The sequence below is a fragment of the Cyrtonyx montezumae genome, unplaced genomic scaffold (assembly GCF_038088225.1).
Source record: "Cyrtonyx montezumae isolate F1298 unplaced genomic scaffold, pur_monq_1.0 scaffold_3, whole genome shotgun sequence".
Lineage (NCBI taxonomy): Eukaryota > Metazoa > Chordata > Aves > Galliformes > Odontophoridae > Cyrtonyx > Cyrtonyx montezumae.
Genome location: NW_027072034.1, coordinates 21,186,456 through 21,209,733, shown reverse-complemented (window position 1 = coordinate 21,209,733; position 23,278 = coordinate 21,186,456).

Below are 23,278 nucleotides of genomic sequence, written 5' to 3'. Positions count from 1 at the left end.
TCTGAGCCTCCGTATCATTTTGTAAAGAATCAGATAAACTTTCCTTGTGATAAACAACTGAAATAATTTTTCTTAGCTGTCAAGTCCTTTTCTCCCACTTCCAGCCTGTTCTCACACTCTTCCCAGCTCGTAAAAGCAACTGAGCACAGCTCTTTGGACTGATAAATGGGCTCCTTTCAATTGGTGGCAGGCTTCAGGAAAAAGAGATAATCCTGGATAATGTGGACACAGTTTTCATTTCATGTCACCCAATTAAACTGCAATTATCCAGAGTGCAACAGCAGAAAAACTGGAAAGAATGGTTGGAGAATGAGGAGCCCTGGCTCCCTGGGACTCTTTATACTACACACATTAGCCTAGATTTGTTCTATTCTGATAATAAAGTGCCAGTCTAAGCACTTAGCAGCACACACTGAGAGACAGCCCAGCTGCAACCTGTAGCTCAGAGAGAAATCTTCCCGCAAGTTCGAGCCAGGGTAACTTTCTGAGAGATTATTTGCGCCAGGAATCCAGCCCCCATGCCACAGTTAATTCCATCCAGAGCAATATGGTCAGGAGGTGCTCGGAGCAGCGTGGCAAGGCTGGAGTACAGGTAAAATGAGGACAAAAAAAGCCTTTTCTAAAATGACTCATCGGAGCACTGCAGCCAAAAGCAAGCAGATATCAACCATTTTATTATGAAGGCAAGCTGCACTAACATATCTCTTCAGCATTTTGGCTGAAATATAGGGCAGGATGAATTTAGTATGTTAATACGTCTTATTAAGTTACCGCTCTTGCAGTAAAATAAACTGGATAATCTAACAGATCTGTTTTATCTCTAATTACCATGATCCCAGTAAACTGCAATTAAATAAACATATGGAGTTTTCAAGCTTGTGGCTTGGTGCATGGGAACATTTTAGTCATTGAAATGCACCACGTATTTGTTATCATTGCTTTATTTCATTTACCTAGTACTGTGAGTGCACAATGGCTGTGCTGCAGACATGGGCTGTAGGCACGAGGTGACATCTTAAGGCATCTCCTACAAAGAAAAGTCCCTGCTTTTTTCCCTCCAATTTCTGGCTTCATTTACTCCTACATGGAGCACCAGCCAGGGCTCTCCTGGGTTGTGAGGCAAGTTGGGCAGTTTGGCCTGTTCTCTTCTCCAAGGGGTGAGTAGGGCTTTAGAGTGCTTCATTACAATACATAATGAACACAGAGCATCGCTTTGGCTCAGGGCCCCTTCACACCCTGGGAAACCTCAGGCCAAGTTGGATGGGGCCTCAGGCAACCTGGTCTAGTGGCTGGCAACCCTGCCTGTGGCAGGAGGGCTGGTACTGGGTGGGCTTTACGGTCCTTTCAAGCCCAAGCCATTCTATGACTATGATTCTGTGACAAACAAGAACCTGGGTCCTCAGTAGCAACACCTGGAGGTGTGAGCAAGCTGCCAGGCCTGATGCTGCACCTCAGTGACATCCCACACAAGGGCCATCAGCCCTGGGCAGGGAACCAGACACATCTGCCCTATCCATTGGTGCACAGGGGGCAACAAGGGGGCAGGGTATCTTTTGGGGCCAGCTCAGAGCTCTCCACCACCATCGTGAGAGACTTAGGTAGCACTGAAGCCTTTGTGGGGCTTCAGGCATTGTGTTTTTGTGAAAGCTCATATCAAGTGATAATCTGCTACTGCAATATTGTTATCAAGTCATGGAGCTCAGAAAAGCATGTGGCATTTTTGCACATTTGCAAAACCTTAAACTCTGTGGTGATGAAGTGAGCATTCCTGAATGAAGCTCAGGTATTTTAAAATAGGTCGTTTTCACACTGGAAACATTGTTTTACCTCAAATTTACTGTTTGGCCCCATATCCAGGCATTTATCGAATGGAAAAATGTATTTCCCCATCCCACCTGGGAAAACCCCAGGTGCAGAAAGATTTGGATTCTTCAGGGATGTTAATAAAATTGGGATTTCCCTGTTTCCAAAATAATACCATGCCTCCCACGCTCTTTATTCCATCCCTTCGCATTCCTACCTAAAGCAGGTTCTGGGCTGCTTTGAAGATTGCTCTTCTGCTCAAAACTTGAAAGCCGCCTCGTTCCTCATGGAGTACATTTAAATAGCAAAAAGCTGCACCTTGATGCACACAGAAGGTGTGGAGAGGAGCACAAAGCTGCAGAAGGGACAAGGCACTCACATCCACAACTGATGTGACTGGAGCTTCCTTTAGCTCTTTTTCTGGTTTCACAGCCTGCATGTAGCTCTCCTCCAAGTCAAAGTTTAGCTGGTAGCTTGCTGGGAGTGGCAGAGGTAGCATGTGTTTTAAGGAACAAACACATTTTTTCTATTGGAAGCCCTCTTGGGGACATGGTCAGTTCAGCAGTGCCTTGCACTTGTGAGAAGCTGAATTAGAAGATTTTCCAAAATCCAGTCGTAACAGTTTTGGTTTTTCCAAAGCAAACCCTAACTGTTCAAAGAAGAGCAGCTCCGAAGAAGACGGGGCAATCTACAGGAGGAGCCAAAGACTAATATTCAAGCATTTGTAAAGAAAGGTTATTGCACTTGATTTAGCTAACAATGGGCAACAAAGAAAAATAAATCAGTCTCTTGATTTAGGAAGACGGAGGTCAAGTGCTTCAGCAACATTAATCATTTGCCATGCCTGAGATGTGTCCTGATGAGAATGTCAGTACATTGATCTTAGTAAGTGATATTTATCTGTCTGAAAACAAGAATTAGGTTCTATAAAACCGTGTAGGACCTTCACAGAGTGCATGGGGCGTACACCAGGAGTTAACAGTGTATAGCAAAACATAATGAAGAATGATGTTACATAGGCTCTGCAGTCCAAATGGACAAGGAAGAAAAATTCATGCACAGCACCTGGACAAATTGCTGGGCACAGATCCTGGTCTTTCCACTTCCTAGCTCGGGTACGTCCCAGGAACTAGACACTTCTGGGCAGAGATCTACGTATTGCTCATGTAATCATTTTATCAACTATTTTCTTATCTTAGAAATACAACAAGAATGTAAGAATATCCAAGCCAGATGCTGACTTCATTTAGAGGTGGGGAGAAATGGGAGTCACGCCTTTGTAAGTGTCTCTGTTTCCTCATTTCTTTCTCCAAAGAAAAACACTATCACATACTGATCAAGAGGTTACTACGTGCAGTTTGTAAATCCCTCTAAAAATACAGGTAGATATAAATATATTGAGGGAAAAAAAAAGAAAACATACATATATAAAATACTTTAAAACATCATTGGGAGTGATTTTTCATTCCAGTATGGAACAGAGCAAGTCAGTCATTATGAGAGATTGTATATTAAATTATCATAATCTCCATATGATTGTTCTCTTCATTTCTAAATATTACTTTTTAAGAAGGAGGCAGAAAGCCTGGGATGGATGCAATTTGCCATGTAGTCTGCCATGACCCATAACTTTGTTCAGGGTGGTGAAATGCCAACTCCTGAGTACGTAGCTTCACCAAAATACTGGTGTGTACCTTCTGTGAGAGCTTTGTTAGCTGATGGCATTTTTCTTGACAACCAGGACTCATTGTTGCCCTCAGAAAAGAGCAGTTAGATGATTTCACCCCCTGCTTTCCCTTTGGTGCAACCAAAGAGGAAAGAAGCAGGAATTAGAGACCCCCCAAACCAGGCTGCATCCAGTGCTCTGAATGGAGCAGCCTTGTCTGAATCTCATGCTAATGAGATCAAAAAGGGAGGAAAGGGTGAACTCCAGCCCCAGTCTGCCAGGCAGCTCGTCCGGTGCCCACAGCGGGCAGGCGAGTGGGAGGCTGGGGGGTGTGTGGTACCGGGATGAGGATGCTGCTCAGCTGGCAGGAAAGGGAGCAAGCATCTCACTTATCTTAATAGCTCCTTTTGTTCGAGAATTACAGTAGCAGCCCTTATTTGCAAACTTGAACAAGTATAATGCCCTCTGAGCTACTGCACAGGTGCTAGGCACCAGTGTTTTTTCTCCCTGCCTATACAATTACTGCTTTTTTTTTTTTCAAGGCTACAGGAAGGAACTGGAAAGACATTCAGACAAAAGCGCTGGCTGCACATTTGGGCAAAGCGCTGACTTGCTTTTGTTGTGATGTATGTGGTGCCATCCCTGAGCCTGGCAATGATGACCTAGAAGGTGATCTGACGATGAATGTTTCTTTTGGAGAATGTGTTGACTATTGTAGAAGCTCACACACTCATAATGAGACTAAACTGCTTCCAGCAGATAATTGCCTGGCAGTCGTTCCGATAGCGGGGTAGATAAACAGCCTGTATTTTCCTTCCTTCAAGAACTTAACAAGGGAGGCAAAAACAAGGCCTTGAGCATCTGCAGTCATGACTAAAACTAGAGTAAATTGATAATAGGAAAGAGCATTTAAGAAAAGTAAATGCACTGGTGTCGAGCCATTTTTTCTGAGAAGTTACACAGCAAGGGGCCATCTTAGTGAATTTAAATAGGATTATCCCACCTTGGTCCAACTTTACTGACTCGTCTTCGTCAAGAATTTAGCATTGGACTGTTCAGTCTTCAGTAAAGGCTGCCTGACAAATATGAAGTTCCTTCTTTCTTCCTTTGTTCTTTCTCCTTTCCTTCTCCTTCCCCTTACCCTTCCTCAGCTCTCCTCTCCTCTTCCCTCTCCTCCTTTTCCCTCCTTTCCCCTCCTCTCCCCTCCTATATCCCCTCCTATATCCACTCCTTTCCTTTTTCTTCTCTTTTCTTTCTTTCTTTCTTTCTCTCTTTCCCTCCAGTCATGGTTTATGGTTTCTCCAAATCCACAAAGGGAAGTAACTGATTCTGCCATTGGGTGGGTGCTGGATGCAATACAGACCAATTTGGAGATAACATCCTTTTATTCATAGAACTCCCTCTATCTCCAAGATGGGGAGATGCTGAGGGAACATAAAATTCAGTAGGCTGAATTTCTGAGAATGAAGAGTTATGAAATGTCTGTAAAGTACTTACCTCTTGAAATGGGCAAAGATCATATTACATGCTTGAGGATTAACAGTTTGAGGAAACTTGGTGCTTATGGCTTCATAAAGCATTGCTACTTCTACACAGAGTACTTTCTTGCAGATGTGTTAACCCCCTGCTGTAACTTAGGAGATAGAGCAGTCCATGATCTGTGATTCAGGAAAAAGCGAACCATTGGAATACCTGAAACTGAGTCTGCCAGTGAATATGTGGCCTCTTGTTAAGGTTTCTAGAAAGCTAAAAAGAGGGCAAAAGAAATAAATCCTCAGGATTAAAGAGAACATCTTTTCCAAATTAACAAGGAAGAAGGATCCAGTATATCCTTACGTATTTTGTTGTTTGCTTTGTTGTGATTTGTAACCTTCTTCTGGTGTAAGATGCTGAATTCGTGCATCAGGCTGTCATTGCAGTAGCAATACTTACACATTTCTGTTGTGGTGAATTTAGATACCCTTGATTAACATCAAGTGTCTGTTGCGCTAGGATCTCTACAAACTTATATGGTAATGTATTTGATGGTGTGATCCACTATGGTTATACTTCTTTCACTTGATTATTTAAGTAACAGTGTTACTGTATGCTTGCAATATATATTATTGAAAAAAGCCATTTTTTAATCTCTGAAGAGACAAGATATCATTTCCATTATATTTTATATTACCAGAATTTGTTTTTTGAAAAAATGCTAGCAAGCTAAAGTTTTGTTGTTGTTGTTGTTTGTTTGTTTGTTTGTTTGTTTTTAATTAGAGAAACCAGAAAACCAAAATATTTCCTCATTCTTAATCTTAATGTGGGAGGTAGTATTGTGATTCACAACTTTTCCAAACCGAGTTACAATTTTTGGTTACAAGAAAAACAACCAAAAGGTCACTCTATCGGAGAAGAATACTGAGTGGGTTGGAGGCAATTTCTCCACTTTCCTTGTGAGAGAGATGGGGATACAAGGTAGTCAGTCACATAGCCCATGGTGGTTTTAGGGTGTAGCTTATCATTTTAAATTCACACAGGATCTGGAAGATCAAATCCAATTTTCTTTCCTGCTCAAAGATTTGAACAATGACACCTCTGTCACTTAATTTTTAAACTATAGGGTAGGCTTCTCATTCTCTCCGTGGGTTGTTCTCCATCAATCTTTTAAATAAGTCACTAAATAATTGCATGTGAACTGAGGCAAGACATGGACCCCTGTGACCTCCCTTCCTCAAAATGGGAGGCACTCAGGGTGGGATTTGCCTTCCAGCTCCCACCACAGCCACTTGGCTGGAAAAACACTTTAACAGCCATTGAGTGGGAGAAGAAGGAGGACTCTATGATGGGTGAACGAGTGGGGATCTGGGAATCAAAGAATCAATGACTTTTACAGCCTTAATTAGGCTCCTGTTGTGATGCTGGAATGCAGAGAACTGTTTGCCCTATGCCCATACCACCCTGCAACCAACAGCAGTGCTGGGTCCCACCTCCTGTGCCAGGCTGGCCCACGGCCCAGCAAGGCATCCTGCCCATCACCTGGCGGCCGGCAGCACAGGCGGCAGCATTGCCGGCAGCGGCAGGCGCAGGACGGCTGCACATAGCTGTGGTGTGCATGGAAATGAATGGGAAACTGGGGTTGTCGCTGCTGTTTTTATTTTGGCTAGTTGGCAAATGCCTTGCTATTCTTTAGCTTTTGAATTAAGATGATGTAAGAGGCCCAAGCGCTGTGCTAAACACTCCATTACAAGGCTGTTGGTCCTGGGAGAGCTACCCAGAGTCAGAGAGAATTCAGAACAAATTTCATGGGTAGTCAACAAGTCTGTGGGCTGAAAAAGTGAGCTAGCTAACTCCTTATGACTCTGGGTGACTGCTTTTCTGGAGGTAGAACACGCCTTGTCTGTGAGAAGCCAACTGGGTATCTGCCTTCTGTGCACACCTCTGCACCCACAAAGGTGTCCTAGGATACCTCTGCCATGCACAGCCTCCTCTCTGCGCTCCTGGGTGTCACATCCCACTCCTCAGCAGAATCTGGTTACCCCTTCCCTCCCCTTTATGGGTGGCACATGGAACTGGGAGCCTCTGACACCCACTGCTACGTGCTTGAACAGTCAGGTGGAAGAGTCCCCTCCATATGACTTTTTGTAGAGCAGGAGGAAGAAGCTCATTTGGGTGAGTGCACTGGAAACAGAGGAGCTCAAGCACTGGTCGGCATCAACATATTGTGCTGCACACATGCATCACCTCACCCATGGGCCATCCATGATGCCAGTCTGGAGTGGCAGTTGATAACCAGCTGATACAGATGTGCTACTGAGTCTTCTGTGTGGTCAGTACCCACTTGAGCTCCAACTCTTGGCACCAGCCACCTTGCACTGTAGGAGCTAAGGGCTAAACAAGCAAGTCCTAGATGATTTTCCTAGTAAGTAATGATAAACTATTTGCCATAGGTAGTTTTGCCACTACTCTTTCTCACATAAATATTGGACGAAACAGTATTTTTAAGACTTTCTATTTTGCACTTAGTAAAAGTGTTTTGAACCAGCCTGTGGTAGAGCTGCCTAGGGACATGCCACCAATGTTGGTGACAGAGTGGTGTGGGCATCCGGATCGCTGTGGGGAAACAGAGCACCTTTGCCCAGAGTCCCCATCCCTCCCACCATGTCCCACTGCCCTCTGGTGACACCGGCCTGGCGGCGGGGAAGATGTGGGCATTGTGAGCCCCACTCCCTCTGGGAGATTGGCAGTCAGGAGTGCCGGGAAGTGACAGGTCCCATAATGCACCCTCGCTGCCAAGATGGAGAGTGTCACCTCTGTGACGTTCCTGGCTTTCATTAGCCTGAATGCAATTGTGCTAGGTTTAATTTTTGGAGTGTTTGCAGTTTTTTTCCAGCAAATAGCTGTTTGAACACAGTGTCCCCATTATATCACCACAGTCAAAGAGAGGAAAGATAAAGGCATTGTGCAAAGTTTCTGTGGCTTTGCAGACAAGGATTTATGTACTGGAGAACTCGCGTCTGGCAGTCAATTTGCCTTTGTCTTTCAAAGTAGTGGAAGTATCAAGGGAGTATGCCCAAGAGTTTTATTTGCTATTTACCAGATTACTGAAGTATCAGGCATCTTTAGATCTGTTGTGAAGAAAAATGCTTTCAAACTATTTTGCAAACTTCAGCTGAGGCTGAGGGGAGAGGCGAATGAAACCCTTGAAATGCATGTAGCCCTTCGAACTGCTTCAGGGAACGGCTGGAGACTGTGAGGCTTCATGGGCTTCAAGTGAGATCATCCTGAGGGTCTGCCCAGCAGGGAGAAAAAGGAAAAATGGCATCTGTGTTAGAGGGGCAGCTGTGTTAGTGAAAACAGTAATTCCTGGAGAATGGTGGGCCCTGGTTAGGCAAACGAGGGGAAATGGAGTTTAGAAAAATCAACACTTTCTTAACACAGAATGGCGAGACATTCATTTGTAGCTCTGCTTAGTTTACAGCTCAGCTTACAACAAGCAAGAAGCACTGCAGTCAGTGGAGCTGATCCCTCATTTTCCCCCTCAGTCTTTCCCTAATATTAGATTCCAATTTACACAGCTAGTATTGCAGTGAAGACAGAGCCTAAAAGCTCAGGTTCTACTGGCTGAAATTACAACTAAATGGTATTCATCCAACACTTTTGAACATAGGTGAGAAGTGGGGGGACAGCTACTTACAAAAATATGTAACTTAGCATTAAAATCAATTGCTGTACTGGAAAGCCTGCAAGATAGATATCCTGGGTGCTATAGATCATCCTGGGATTTGTGAAACAGTTAGCTTTGCTGGCATGGCAATAAATGAAATAAGTCATGAAACAAAACAGTTCTTATGATGTTGCAGAAACAAATTAGAACAGAATCTGTCAAGGAAAAGCAAGGTCCTTTTTAACAAGAATAAAATAGGAATCACTGATTCAGGTTTATCATTAGGGACCAGTAAATATACTGGAATGTCTAACTAGCTTGAAACCTTACCAGTGCCTGAAGCCAACACTTATAGTATTACCTGAATGTCTGGCATCCACAAAGTTCTTGTAATTAGTGGTTCCAGGTAAAATATTATGTGAATGGCCTTTTTACTAGCTAGGCCTGATAAATTCAATATGAAGTATCTCATTAATGCTTATGTCCAGAGGAAGACATAAGGCTAACCTTCTGCTACGTTTGCTATCTCATTTCATGGAAGGATTCTGAGCCTGTTCTTTTGCAGGGGTAGGTGGTGTCTGTGTTAGTTTCTGAAGAGCTGGTTTCTGGATAGGCTGCTTTGCTAGCCTCTGGTCCTAGTGCACAGTGCACAAAAACAATCCGTTTTCAGTATATAACTTCAGACATTTTCCTCTCAAAGAGAAAAGGAAACAAGTCACAGATGTCTTTTGTGAAAAGTACTGGTCTGAGCCTCAGAAGATGTGGGAGATCTATTCCTGTTTGGGTGACAACTACTCATTGCTAACAGCATCAGAGTTACACTGTCTGTCTGTCTGTAGTTGTTTCTTTATTCTCTGCTCACACTGTGTTTTCATTTATTCTATTTAGGAGATATATGCCATGGAGAATGGATTACATCTCTGTGGCTGCACAGAGATCGGTGCTGCGGTGGAACTAGCAGTAACACCAAATCATGGCATCGTGGAATCACAGAATGGCTTGGATTGAAAGGGACCTTAAACCATGAGGAACATGGTTTATTGGTATTGGGTGGACAATTGTACTGGATGATCTTGGTGGTCTTTTCCAATTTTGGTGGTTCCATGATTCTATGATTCTAAAGCCCACCCAGTCCCAACCCCATGCTGTTGGCAAGGCTGCCACCCATCAGCTCAGGCTACCCAGGGCCCCATCCAATCTGGCTTTGAACACCTCCAACAGGTATTCTGAACATAGCTTGCCCACTTCTTTATAAACTCCATACTGTCACAGGTAACATCTCAATTAGTCTCAGCATTGCATTCTCAGGGCATTCTGGAAATAACAACAAGAATTAAGAAAAAAAAGTCTTGTTTTTATGTATTTCATACCAAAATTTAGGCCTCATTGTGTCTGAGCTGCCTCTGTGCTATAAGGTAATTGATACTGTTGGGCACCATAGAATTCTCCATTTATCCTGGCCTTGGTTGACCAGGTTTCTGCCTTGAAAATGTGGTGCTTTGGCAAGATTAACCTGAGGATTTATAGTACAGACACTTTTAGAAAGACCTAGATTTGTATATTTTTGTTTAAACCTGTATTTCTAGCTCCAAAACTTCATAATAAAAATTATTAAATTAATCTGCTATAAATAACTGGGTTGAAAATGAGTTGACTTTGGCTACAAAACCAGAAAAGGTATTTCAGGGAACTTACACATATATATAAGTACATGCATGCATGCATGAATATATAAAAAGCATTTTGTGTGATGAGTTCAGAAATACAAAGAATATTGCACAGATGGAGAGACTGATTTATTCTTTCTGGAACAACTTTAAGGCAGACGGATTTCCTCTCCTCTATTTAGAAACAATGCCAAATAAGAGGTTCAAGAAAATCTATAATGGATTACAGCTATTGCTCTATCTCCTGCCTGGACTTGACCTATGTCAGACATATCTTACACAACTGAAGTGCTTTAAGAGCTCACACTCTGGTGTATCCAAATGGGTGTCCTTTATTTCAGGCCCAGAAGTGATCTGAGTACTAGACTTGCTTATGCTTAACTTTTATCAAGTGTGGGACTGCCTTCCTGAACAGGGCTTTTCTCAAGCATGTACCTTTTTTGAACCATGGGCTCAATCCCATGTACTTAGTTAGACCTTTAGAAAAACTGCAAACAACAGAGGCATTTGTGAGAAAACATGTAACCTGCACATGGCACTCAGCATGTGACAATGTCCTCGCCCTCTACACTGGGCCCTGGCCTTGGATTCATAAGCTCAAACCTCACATATGTGAAGGTGGTTTAGTACAGAGCCAACATGTCTGTGACTCGTTCTCAATTTACTATGATTTATAGTGTACCACTGTGAATCCACAAAATCTCTACAATCTTTTCCCCAAGCTCTTCTTTTCTGGGGAATTTTGGAGGGGGTGGGTGTTGAGGTTTTTGGTTGTTTTTTTTGTTTTTTTTTTTTTTAATGTTAGCATTCATTATTTGTTTTACATATGTCTTGTCTATATTTCTTTTGCACATACATTGTCTGCTTTTGTATTTGGTACAGAATAATCAGAATCTGAGCTGTGCTCCCCAAAAGGAAGGTCTGGTGATGCTGCAGCACAGACAGCAGATAGTAGCACTATGCCATAAATGGTTTGTTAGTGGTAGAGATTCTCTTAGTAAGCAGCAATGAAAAGGTCTGCTACTTGTGTGAATCTTCAGTGGATGGAGTGGAGGTAAGCCATAGCCAGAGGTCCATGCGTACTTTCCGCCAGAACTGCTTGCTGCTATAGACCAAGTCATTACTTCTAAAAGGCTGCAGTGATCTCTGTGCTGCTTGCTGGGGACAGATGAAAAGGAAGAATGAGGCTGCTTTCCTCTCTGTGTTTTGAGGAGTGCAGGTAGGGAAGGATGGAGAGATGCTTTCTTGCCTTCTCTTGTGCACCCACCTGAGCAGTGGGTAAATCATTTAGAATGGTGATGTGCTGGGAAGCTGGCACTTCTCCCCTGCACATCCTACCTGAAATCAGCCTCCATAGGCCCTGATAGCAAGGAAGAAGGTGATTGGAACGTGCTCCTACACAGATGTAGACACACATATGACACTAAGCTGGGGAAGTACAAATGGTGGAAACCTCTCTTCTGCCTGGAATGGGATTAGAAATTGTCCTTGAAACCATTTGCAAGCCTCTGCAGCTGACAGTGGAGCCTCTTTGGAGACTCAGGATGTGGCGATCCTTTTCCTTCTCCTCGAACTGGATAAAAAGAGCAACTCAGCCCTTCTGTTACCGCACAGCTCTTCACACAGAGTCATAGATTTATAGAATGGCTTGGGTTAGAGGAGACTCCAAGGATCATCAAGTTCCAACCCCCTGCCATAGGCAGGGCCACCAGCCTCCAGATCTGGTACTAGACCAGGTTGACCAGAGCCCCATCCAACCTGGTCTTGAACACCTCCAAGGTCAAAGCATCCATACCCTCCCTGGGCTGCCTGTTCCAGCACCTCGCTGCTCTCTCTGTGAAGAACTTCCCCTGACAGTTAACCTAAATTTTCCCTCCTTGAGCTTAAAACCATTCCCTGTTGTCCTATCACTATCTACCCTTGTAAAAAGTTAATTCCCCTCCTGTATATAATCCCCTTTTAAATACTGGAAGGCTGCAATGAGGTATCCTCAGCCTCTTTTTTTATCCCACATAGCCAAAACCATGCTTAGCAAGGCAGGAATGAGCCAGACCTCTTTCCGTCTGGAAAATCACTGTCCCACTCTCTGTGTAAGAGAGGAAGTGAGGAGAAGTATCAATCTGCTCCTCACCATTAGCTCACCATGACAAATACACAGCACAGAGGCTTGACCCTCAAATTTCTTGAGGTCTTTTGTAGTAGTCAGCAAACAGGAGAAGACAAATGTTCTGCTGCTATGGTTCTAAGGCAGCTTACCTTGGGAGAGAAGGAGGATGAACATGCTACCTCTTGGGCTTGCCTTCCTCAGAAGGAAAAATATGTAGTGCTAGCTGGGGGAGCAGCCAGGTCTGGAAGGCCATATGCTGGTTTTGGCACACTGAAGAAAGACAGCATCTGGTTCGGCTCTGTTTCAAAGTTAAAATTTCTAAAATGAAGCCAGGCATTTAAATAATATTAATAATTTTATTTCCTGAATATTTACCATGGTATATGTTGAAATGACTGCTATATCTGCAATAAAGGGCTCTTAGGGCTGGTGGACTGCTCAGTCTCTCTGTCAGCATTTACTCGCTCATGCAAGCCAACTATTCACTGCATGGCACTCCATTTCTACTATGCAGTGACTGCTTAATTAGAAGTACTGCTTTTAAAAGAGAAATAGGTTTGTGGGTTTTTTTTTCTTTTGTAGTAACTGCCTAATGATCTCTGTACTAAAGAGCAGAGTGCTAAAAAGTAGTAAAAATATATGGAACGCACACAACCTCCATAAAGTATTAGTTAAAAATTCATGCCATAATATGTCATCTTGTGTCAGGATGCACACGTACACTGTTCACAACTATTGAGGGTGAGAATAAAAAACTCTAACACACTTCATGGAGCCAATATTCAATGCCAATTTCCATTAATTATCTGGCATTCTCTTTTTCAAGTGGCTAGGAGCTTTGTAAAGGCTTTTATGTCTTCTCTCACATTGGTGAACATTGTAAGTTTCATGCTACATGAATTTCTCCATTACTCGTGTAATGTTTGGAAGGTGAACAGAAGGCCCAGTGGGATCCTTGTGTCTCTCTCGCCATTTGCATCTCAGGAGATCTCTTCCAGAAAGCCTTCAAGAACCCCTTCCATTCTGCAATGCCAGAATACAAGTAGTGTAAGTGATCTTGACAATGAGAACAGGTCTCAGCACTATTTGTCCCAGAACAAGAAAGTTTCATGATTTCTTCATTTTCCAATATGAAACTGAGATGCATGCAGGATTGTTTATAAAATAAAAATTCAGTGATTGTGCTGCTTACTTTCAGAGCTCTCCAAATCACGTGTGGTGACCATCTGACAGAAGGTCTTTCACCATTCTAACCACACGGCCATTGCTGGTGGCCACAGGAGACGGAGGGAAGGAAATTTCTGCCAGACTTCCTTCCAGGCAGGTTTGTCCTGGATGAAGATCAGAGGCTCAGAAAGTTGCAGCCCACTTGAGAAGCTCAGGGGAGGTTGGTATCTCTCTCTGGACAAGAACTGTCCTTACTGAGTGGCTCAGACACACATTCCTCCCCAAGATTTGCCACCGACTAGTTTAAGCAGTACTATTCTCAATTTTCTGGCTTCCCTGATTCCTGTTCATAGGTTCTCATTCTCCCTGTGTTTTACAAAGTCAGCTCGCAGTTTTCTGTGTGTAATTTATCCAAGTGGTTTACACATGGATGTAGGGATGCACAGCCAGCTCGGATCCAACCAAGCTTGTTACCGCTTGGTAGCTGGGATTTGAGAGAGTAGCAGCCACATCTACACTGTGAATAACCCAGGCTAAGGTGGAAACAGAGCTGGAAACAATAAAGCCTGCCAGATGTGCTTTTGATCCATCACACATCCAGGATTTTCTGTTATCTAAAATAACAGTGTCATTGTGGGAAGTTTAGTTCAGGGGTGAATATTACAGCAGGTATCACATCACATAGAGGGTTAATTGCTGCACACCTGAGCTTAGCCTGAATGTCTGTACTGACTTTGTTCACCACGCCTCACACTGGACTCCACTGTTTTCAAACACTGCCCTAAGTGACTTGCCAAAGGTTGCAGAAAAAGTCAGTACACACCCCAAATTCAGTCTTCAGTGTAAAAATCTACCATAACAACTGGGATCTCCACGAGGCTCCCCAAATTGTGAGCTGGTGTGGGATTCAGATGGAAGTGCTGCTGTTGCTAAACTCTAATTTGAACATTAAAAAAATCTCTCTCATTTACTCTGTTTTCTCATTTTCTATATTTTATTTCTCACTGTAGAACAAGAAGCTTGTGCTGATCTTGAAGCAAATTACCAATTTAAAATATCAAACTCAGACATGAAGGCCAGAGCAGATGCTGACTACTCAAAGAGCAGTTGCATCTGGATACATTTAATATCATGTCCTCACATTTTTACACTCACTTTTTACACTTGTCAGCAGACCACTTATTTCCCAAATGTGGTATTTCTGGATTGGACCTGACAGTCATGTCACAGTGCATGAAATCTACTTTGGAAGCATGGATGCTCAAGCCATGTGACCCACAAGTCAGCCCCACAGAGCTGACTAAAAGAAAAAAATATGCACAAAATGGATGTATCTCACATTACACAGCCAGGGGAAGCACAGGTCTGCTTTTATCAATGAGTCTCTGGGCTGCCTTCTGCCTGGATGGTTTAGAAATTTTCTATTTCATCTCAGTGCCCAACAGTGACCTCGGTGTTTTCAAGAAGAACAGAAGAAATAGCTGATAGAAAAAGGAGTTAAAGTAGCCTTACTGAACAAATAAATTGGCAAGTGTATCTAATAATTGCATGGGTTCAGCATTTTTCTGCGATAAATGAGTAAACTTTAAATGTATCTCTGAGATGTGCTATCACAGGCATTGCCATGGGCAAGTTTTATCCAATGATGAAACAGCAAGGCCTTGTGAGATAAAGATGATAGAAGGGGTACTATCAGGTGGCAGCTGGGTAATTACAACTCTCTATTTGGGCTCTGTAGTGATGCTGCATGTGATAAGTGGAGAATAATGAAGAAAAAGGAGTAGTGATAATACAGGAGCTAAATGGTAGAAAATAGCCTATCATAGCCCACAGCCCTCTGCGTGCCTATGGGGACTTTGAACTATCTTCTTCAGTTTTCAGCCACAGAAAAAATACTCTCTCTTTCTTCTTCCTTTGCTAAATTTATGTCTGGTGGGACAAAAGGGAAAACTGAAAGGAAATCAAGGGTATGTGAAGAGAATATGACCTTTGCAAATAGCACTGAAGGTCACTGTGTAATTATTCTAAAATAAAAGTATCCTGTAATCTTGTCTGTATCCACAAAAGATGTAAGACCATTTTTTAATGCAATTCTGAGCAATTTTGTTGGGGATCATGGTTTATGAAAGGTCAGCTAAAGTATTTCTAATTGTATGTGGTCTAGCTCTTTGCTCAGAAGAACACAAATGTCATTTGTTGTGATAGAGTCAAACACCAATTAAAGTGAATGGCCGTCGAAAGACAAACTCATTACATGTAAACAAAAATACTATTTCCTGAGTGAAAATGGGCTCTGATAGCTTTTAAACAAATTGCAGGAGGGGAAAACATCCTGAAACAGGTCACTAAAACTTTAACTCCTCTTTGTTTCTTTTTTTTTTTCCTCTATGGAGGCTAAGACACACAGTGATGCCTGGTAAGCTTGGCACGGTTATTGACCCAGACATTATCATAGTAGCGAGACCAAGGAATTTCATATAGCACCTGAAAATTCTAATCAATTTTCGGAAAAATAAAAGAACAAACTACTTGTTCTTATCATGACAGAACCTGAACAGAAGTATGACAACAGCAATTATACATTACAGAAATTAATGGTTTGTAATTATTTACAGCTAAACAATATGCTTGCTTAGAGACAAAAACTCCTCAACCAAATATACAAGGAAATTTGCACACATATTTAAAAAGCTTTTTCAAGTTATCTACCTGATTGTGATGATTGCCATTACATAATTGCATTATATCGTCCATTCAAATCATTCTAAGAATTCAAATCACTGTTTTTTGGTGAGGCACAGAGATGACTCACATCAAATTCAACTCTTCATCTCCTGAAGATAAAGGTTCCAGTAAAAAAGGAAGGAAGGAAGGAAGGAAGGAAGGAAGGAAGGAAGGAAGGAAGGAAGGAAGGAAGGAAGGAAGGAAGGAAGGAAGGAAGGAAGGAAGGAAGGAAGGAAGGAAGGAAGGAAGGAAGGAAGGAAGGAAGGAAGGAAGGAAGGAAGGAAGGAAGGAAGGAAGGAAGGAAGGAAGGAAGGAAGGAAGGAAGGAAGGAAGGAAGGGAGGAAGGAAGGGAGGAAGGAAGGAAGGGAGGAAGGGAGGAAGGGAGGAAGGGAGGAAGGGAGGAAGGGAGGAAGGGAGGAAGGGAGGAAGGGAGGAAGGGAGGAAGGGAGGAAGGGAGGAAGGGAGGAAGGGAGGAAGGGAGGAAGGGAGGAAGGGAGGAAGGGAGGAAGGGAGGAAGGGAGGAAGGGAGGAAGGGAGGGAGGGAGGGAGGGAGGGAGGGAGGGAGGGAGGGAGGGAGGGAGGGAGGGAGGGAGAAACTAAAAAAAAGAACAGATATAAACCACAAATCAGAAGTTCATAGTGGAAAAGAATTATTAGGCCATCTCAGTCAGCAAGTAGTTTTTCAGTATTGACTGGCTCTTACTCCCCTGGAGTAATGGAGTTTTGTCGTTGACCCACGAGGCCTTATTAATGTAAAGACCTCTTAGTGCTCCAGTCATGGAAGTAAAATACAATTCATAGAGCTCTGCAGAGGTTCCCAAATGGTGAGATACCCTGGGATGGGATTCATCTCACCTATGTTTACACATCTAGAAATCAGACATCTGAGTCTGAGTTAGCCACCCTGGATTCACTTCAGAGTCAACAGGAAAATTATGCACCTTCAGAAAGCAAATTATGTGACCTGTGTCAGACATCCAGCTTAAGTAGGGATCAATCACCCTCTGGAAATGCCTATTTCTCCTGACTGACTACAAAGGGAGCCTGGGGTGACTGGCTTAAATATTTAACTTTTAGATGGCTGAAGACAGGTAAAATGAATTGCATCCTGACTTTAAAGGAGATTTGTGTCCAGGGAGATCAAGGCAAGTCTCTATATTTGGACATTTCTCCTATTTTAAATCATACTAAGTGCTTCCCAAACCACAGTGATGAATAAACCAATTGTCATTCACCTCAGTCAATCTTGCTTGCATTTCACTCATCTTTGGCTATACAGTGCTTATACAGAGCTCTCCATGTGGCTGTGGTGGCTTAGCAGTGCCTTGCTGCTTCTCCTAAACCTCATCCTCTGTTGGTCATTTATGTGGTTGTAGAGTCAAGAAGGTCAGGACACTGATCTGGCTGAAAAATTTCTAAAGGGAAAAAAAATGGTTCTCTGTTCTGGCTCAAAATACCATGCAAACTACTAAGTTGGAAAAATGGAAGAAGTATCACAAGGACATCAGACTGTTTCCACGTAGCCTCCACTATATGCTTTTGTTTTCTGATATCCATTTTTTCTGGACTTAACACAAAAACAAGGATCCATTATCTTTCCTGGATTCCTGTAGTTCTCATTATCCACATTGCTCTTTCCCTTGTCAGCCCAACAAATGCAGTCCCTTAAGGTCTGTCTTCCTCAGCTTTCTCCCTCTTTAACCTACTTAATTTGGGGGAAGTGGAAAGCACCAATGAAATAACCAATAGCTGTTTGACAGTCCTTTGTCTGACAGATATTTATTGTCAGGATGCAATGTTTTCCCAGAGAGTGAGGACTGACAATTTTTTCCTCACTTGCGACAATCAACGATGTAAAGAGTTTCCACCACCCACTCTGGCCATGTTGGTACACCGTTCTCTGACCCTTTGGTGCCTAGATGAGTCTCACAGCTCACAAACAAGTATGGCAGCAAAACTGAGGGAGGAGGCAGTGGCTGGGAGAGCAGAAGTGAATGGGAACTCCTGAAATGGACATGCTGTGTGAAGAGGACACATCTGGCACTGAAAATCCAGAGATTTAAAGAAAGGGTTTAAAGGAAGAACTGTCCTGAGAACTGAAGTTTGCATTGGTTAGGGAAATTGTTCTGTTTTGCTTGACCTGTTTCTGTGTTTAATATCGAACTGGCCTCTGAAATTGCCTGCTGAAATAACGTACAGAGCATAACTTGGGAAATGGCACAGCTTGGCACTTCCTTGACCTCATAAGAAATAAGCATTTTAGCTCAAATCAAGCTTCTGAAGTGGATTTCAGGGTTATCCTCACCAGTTGTGTGTTGGTTCACACCACACCCTGGCATATGTCGGCTGGATTTCCATGTGTTGAATTTAGGGAAGAGGATGTGGTTCCAGAAGTGCATGCATGGTACTCCCCTTTCACACAGGTATTCCAGCCTTGGGCCTTCATACAGCCTTTGTTACAGGTCTTCCCTATCTGATTTCCTCACAGGTAGACACAAGGTCCCCAGTACTGTTTCACCCTACTTACTGCCCTACTGGTCCGAATGGCTCTGCTAACAGAGATGCATCCTATGTGAACCTAACGATCAAAATATTCTCTCTCATTTTCGTATTCGCCTCTCCTTCCAAGGCCTTGGAAAAAAAGTCAGAAATCAGCTGTCATTTTTGTGAAACAAACCCCAGATCAGAAACAAATTTTTGTTTTGTGAAACAAAACCCAGTCTTTGAGGGAAATGACCAAAAAGCACTAAAAACGGTTTCTAGTTTTTAGGCCTGATGTGATTTCTATAAAAAATAAGGATCTTTCTTCGCTCTCCTTACAGTCCAAAATTGCATTCTTACTCATTGATTTTTAACCTTTTAGTCCATAAAATATGCACTCATTGTATGTCACTTTTACATCTTCATTTATTTAAACACCAGTGGTTGATAGACATGAAATCCTACTCCTATACACTTGCTCTACACCTATTCCTGATTACTTTCTGTCTTTTTTTTTTTAAGTCTTCTTTTACCTCCTGAAATTACAAGGCCTATATCAGAGAAATTAAGTCAGAAATTTTCATAATTTTAAATGCATTCATAAAAGCAGGAAATCATCTGTTCTCTGGGTCCCTAGTAGATAGGACAAGAATTGATGAGCTTAGATTTCAGCAAGGGGGATTCAGGGTAGTCATTAGGAAAAACTTCCTACTTAAGCCTTGTAATAGATTGCCTAGGGAGGCTGTAGAATCTCTGTCACTGCTTTTTTTTCTTTTTTCAAGAACAGGTTAGACAAGAGGCTGTCAGGAATGTCATAGGCATAGTTTACCTTGCTTTGAGGGGGTGGAGGGACCAGGTGACCTCTTGAAGTCCCTTCTAGCCTCATTTTCTCATGATCTTATATTTCTCTTCCAAGGTATTCTGCACGCTACATTTGTCTCTACTAGCTCATCTCAGTATTTCTAATACAGTGTTTATCCAGGAACGAGATTTGAAAATTCATAATCCTCTGAGACCACAGAACAATGAGAAGTATGTGTTGTGTTTACCCATTGACACTCAACTCTAATGCACACACTAGTTTGCAACTATTGACTCAGACTGGAATGCTGTCCGTCACATTTTGTCCTATTCCCAATTCTCCTGGTAAAGGATCATCCACATTTGTAAATCTGACACACCACTGAACCTGTATTTCAAATATTAGTCGAGATGAAAAGCCTATTCATAACCATTATAAACAATTGGATTATTAATGCCATCAATTTTTGAACCCTTCCTTTTGGTCAACAAGAATAGTCAAGAAAGATTAATATACTTTCTCCCTTATCAGACAGCAGTTCTCTAAAACTGACTGACATAAATATCAGAACGTATTTTTGTATTAAATACCTAACCATAATGAGGAACACAATGATTTTACACTAAAGAAATTCAGTGAGTCATACTCCTGCAGACAGAGCTACGTTCATTACCAACACAAACCCCTGCAATGTGGAGAAGAAAAAATAAATAAATAAACATTAAGCGATTGTTTTTGAATACTGATTTTGTGCTGTGATACTGTGGCCCTCCTTCTTATTTCCTTCCAGGTTGCTATTCCTTGCCTGAATATTCATTGTTAGATTCTGAAATGCTTGAGTTCATACCCATGCCCTCCACAGCAGTCTACTTGGGAGACAAGGAAAGCTTTCCAAAACTCTATGTTGAGAATGTAGCCCTCCACTGAAAACCTGAAGATATGTGGCAATGAAACGTAGCAACCATCTTCATGTTTTGTTCAGCTCCGATGCCTGGATGAATTCAAGGGTCGCTCCTGAGTCAAAGGTTCTGGTTATGTTATGCTATGTGATAGGATAGGACTCAATGAGGAGAGCAGCTCTCCACATCTCAGAGATATTTCCTATCTTCTTTGAAAGCTGTTATACCCTCCAACTCTGCTGGAGCTATTTTAGTTAAGCTACTCAATTGGCTAAATCCTTACTAGTGATATGTAGTTAGAGATCACCCAGAGCTGATATTGGAACTGTGGATCTTGTCCTTAAGAAACTTTAAGATCTTTATCATTTTCTCAGAAATGTCAGTGGAAAACATAATAAGAGCAAAGGATGGGCTGGGACTGTTTTGTCAGCAATGACATCAATTCAAATGTGCATCAAAACACAGTGGCAGAGATTCATCTGACAGAGATGAATGACAAGAAACCAGCTCTCCCACAAAAATTCTCATTCTTGCTGTACAACAGGCGATTATTTCACTTAATCAAATTTTCAATTAAGCTGCCTACAGTGTCAGGAAGCCACAAAGTCATTTAATAGACAGCAGTTAGAATGGGCTGGGAGAAAAAATACTTAAACTGAACAGATTCTGATGGGATTTCCCAAGCTAAAGAAATTCTCACATAAAGAAGGAAATGATTTAGCAATAAAAGGGCTTTTTTTTTTTTTTTGAGTGAAATTGGAATGCTATTTGTTACTTTTACAATGCACAAAAATTTTACACATTTGCAAGTAGGCAGGGTTTCAGTAATTACTATATGTAACTGAATTCACTTTTTTAAATTAGGGTACGAATCTGAACAACCTAGGGTTCTTCTCAGAAATATTTTTCTGTATTAGTCTGGAAGGAACAGAGATATCTATATCATTACATGATAAAGGCTACTTGAGTTATACTTTTTGTTTTTGAGAGTAGGCAAGAAAGCAAGTGGGCCACTTCTCAAAATATCTGCATTTTAAATCTTGCCCAGAAGTAGATTCAGTCCACAAATGATCATTTGGACAGCAATTCAGATTTCTGAACATAAAACCTTTTTAGGTGTCCTGACTGGAATATTGTCCTGCCTCCAACTCTAGCCTGGCAAACACTTGCCTCTCTTAGTCCCATCTGCATCTTCCAGTCTCATGCAGATGTTTTGATAACCTTCAGATATTTACAATAGCAGGAGATGCTTTCATTTAGGCTCATGAGTTGCACTTTCAATTTGTAAAAGTTCTACAGTTTCCTGTCTATAAAGTGATAAGAAAGAGGCCTTCTCCTTATATATGCACAGCAGTTCCTGTAGCAGACCAAGGCCTCAGCTGGAGTCTCAGCAGTCTCTAACAGGACTAAATCATACCGGTTTCTGCTCATTACTTAATTGCGTACTTGGAAGCAGCTACCCGTGTAGGTGTTCTGCGTGTGTAGAACAGCACTATTTGCTGGTGGCTGCCTTTCACATGCTTCAGGCTCTCTAGTCATCAGAGATCAAGAACATCACCCATCATCCTTCTTTGGAAGTGGGATTTGTTGCTGGTGACAGCGCATGGTAAATGCCCCAGAACAGGAAAATAATTCACCGATCATTTAATTGCACCAAGTTATTTCAGAAGGCATTTGTTTCAGAGAGCCCTGTACTTCAGTGTTACATTTGTTGCTTTTATATAAAGTGTTTATTTTCACACTCTATTATTTTATCCCATTAGCTTTATGTTGGATTTTACTTTTTGTTGTACAGAGAGTTTGTTCTCAAAACAAATTTATTAGGTACTCAATTTGAAATGGTTTTATGGAATTTCAGATCGCATTTCTCCCTCCAGCTGACTTCAGTTTAGTACATATATCCTAGTGATTTAAATATTTCCCTGTGTTGGAGTTGACCACTAGGGATAACTATAGCACTGGGATATCTCCTGCTGCATCCATTTTAAAATATTTGCCCCGCATGCTTAGTTCAGACACTGTAGGATTTGGGCAGGAAATGTCATGTGCCTGCAGACCTGGGTTCTCACCAGTACGTGTATTTACCTCTTCCTGGGCTAGCTGGGATCAAGGAGACTAAGAGCAAACCTAATTATTGTGAACTGGAGAAGGTGCTACCAAGTCCCATACTGGCCTGTTGAGTGACTTCAGACCAGTGGCGTACCCTCAGTGGGAGCTCAGAAAGGGTTTCAAACTCTCTGCCTCACGCTTTGAGTAAAATGAATAAATCACTTGGTGGCTAGAAAGCAGACAGTGTTGGCATTTGGTCCGTGGCTGCTGAGGTTGCTGAGAGGAGAACCCTGTCCTAGCTGGGATCTTGAGAACAGGACAGAGAAATGTGGGCTTCTGGGTGACATTGAGTTAAGAAGTAACAGAACTATGAATAGGTGTGGACAAAACAATAAAACAGATTAGGCATACAAGCAGAAATGTACCATGTTGTCATATTGCCACAGACATTTTCCTCCCAAAATTGAGACATAAAATAGTGAAGTATCAAGGAATTTCTGAATCGTTTCCTTTCTTTTACTACTTCGCCTTTAGAGATATCCCCGATCTCAAAGTATGAGAAATATGAGGCACTGCAGAAAATAGCATTAGCTACTCATCCCCTGACAATAGCAGCATGGCAAATCTGGCCTCAGCTGAAGACCTTACTGATGTCAAGAGTGTGACTCAGATATACCTACATGTGTTTCAACCACTTTTGTAATTACAAAATAGGTAATCTCTTACTATTAGTATTCTCAGGGGAAAAGTTAATTTACCTGCCTATCAGT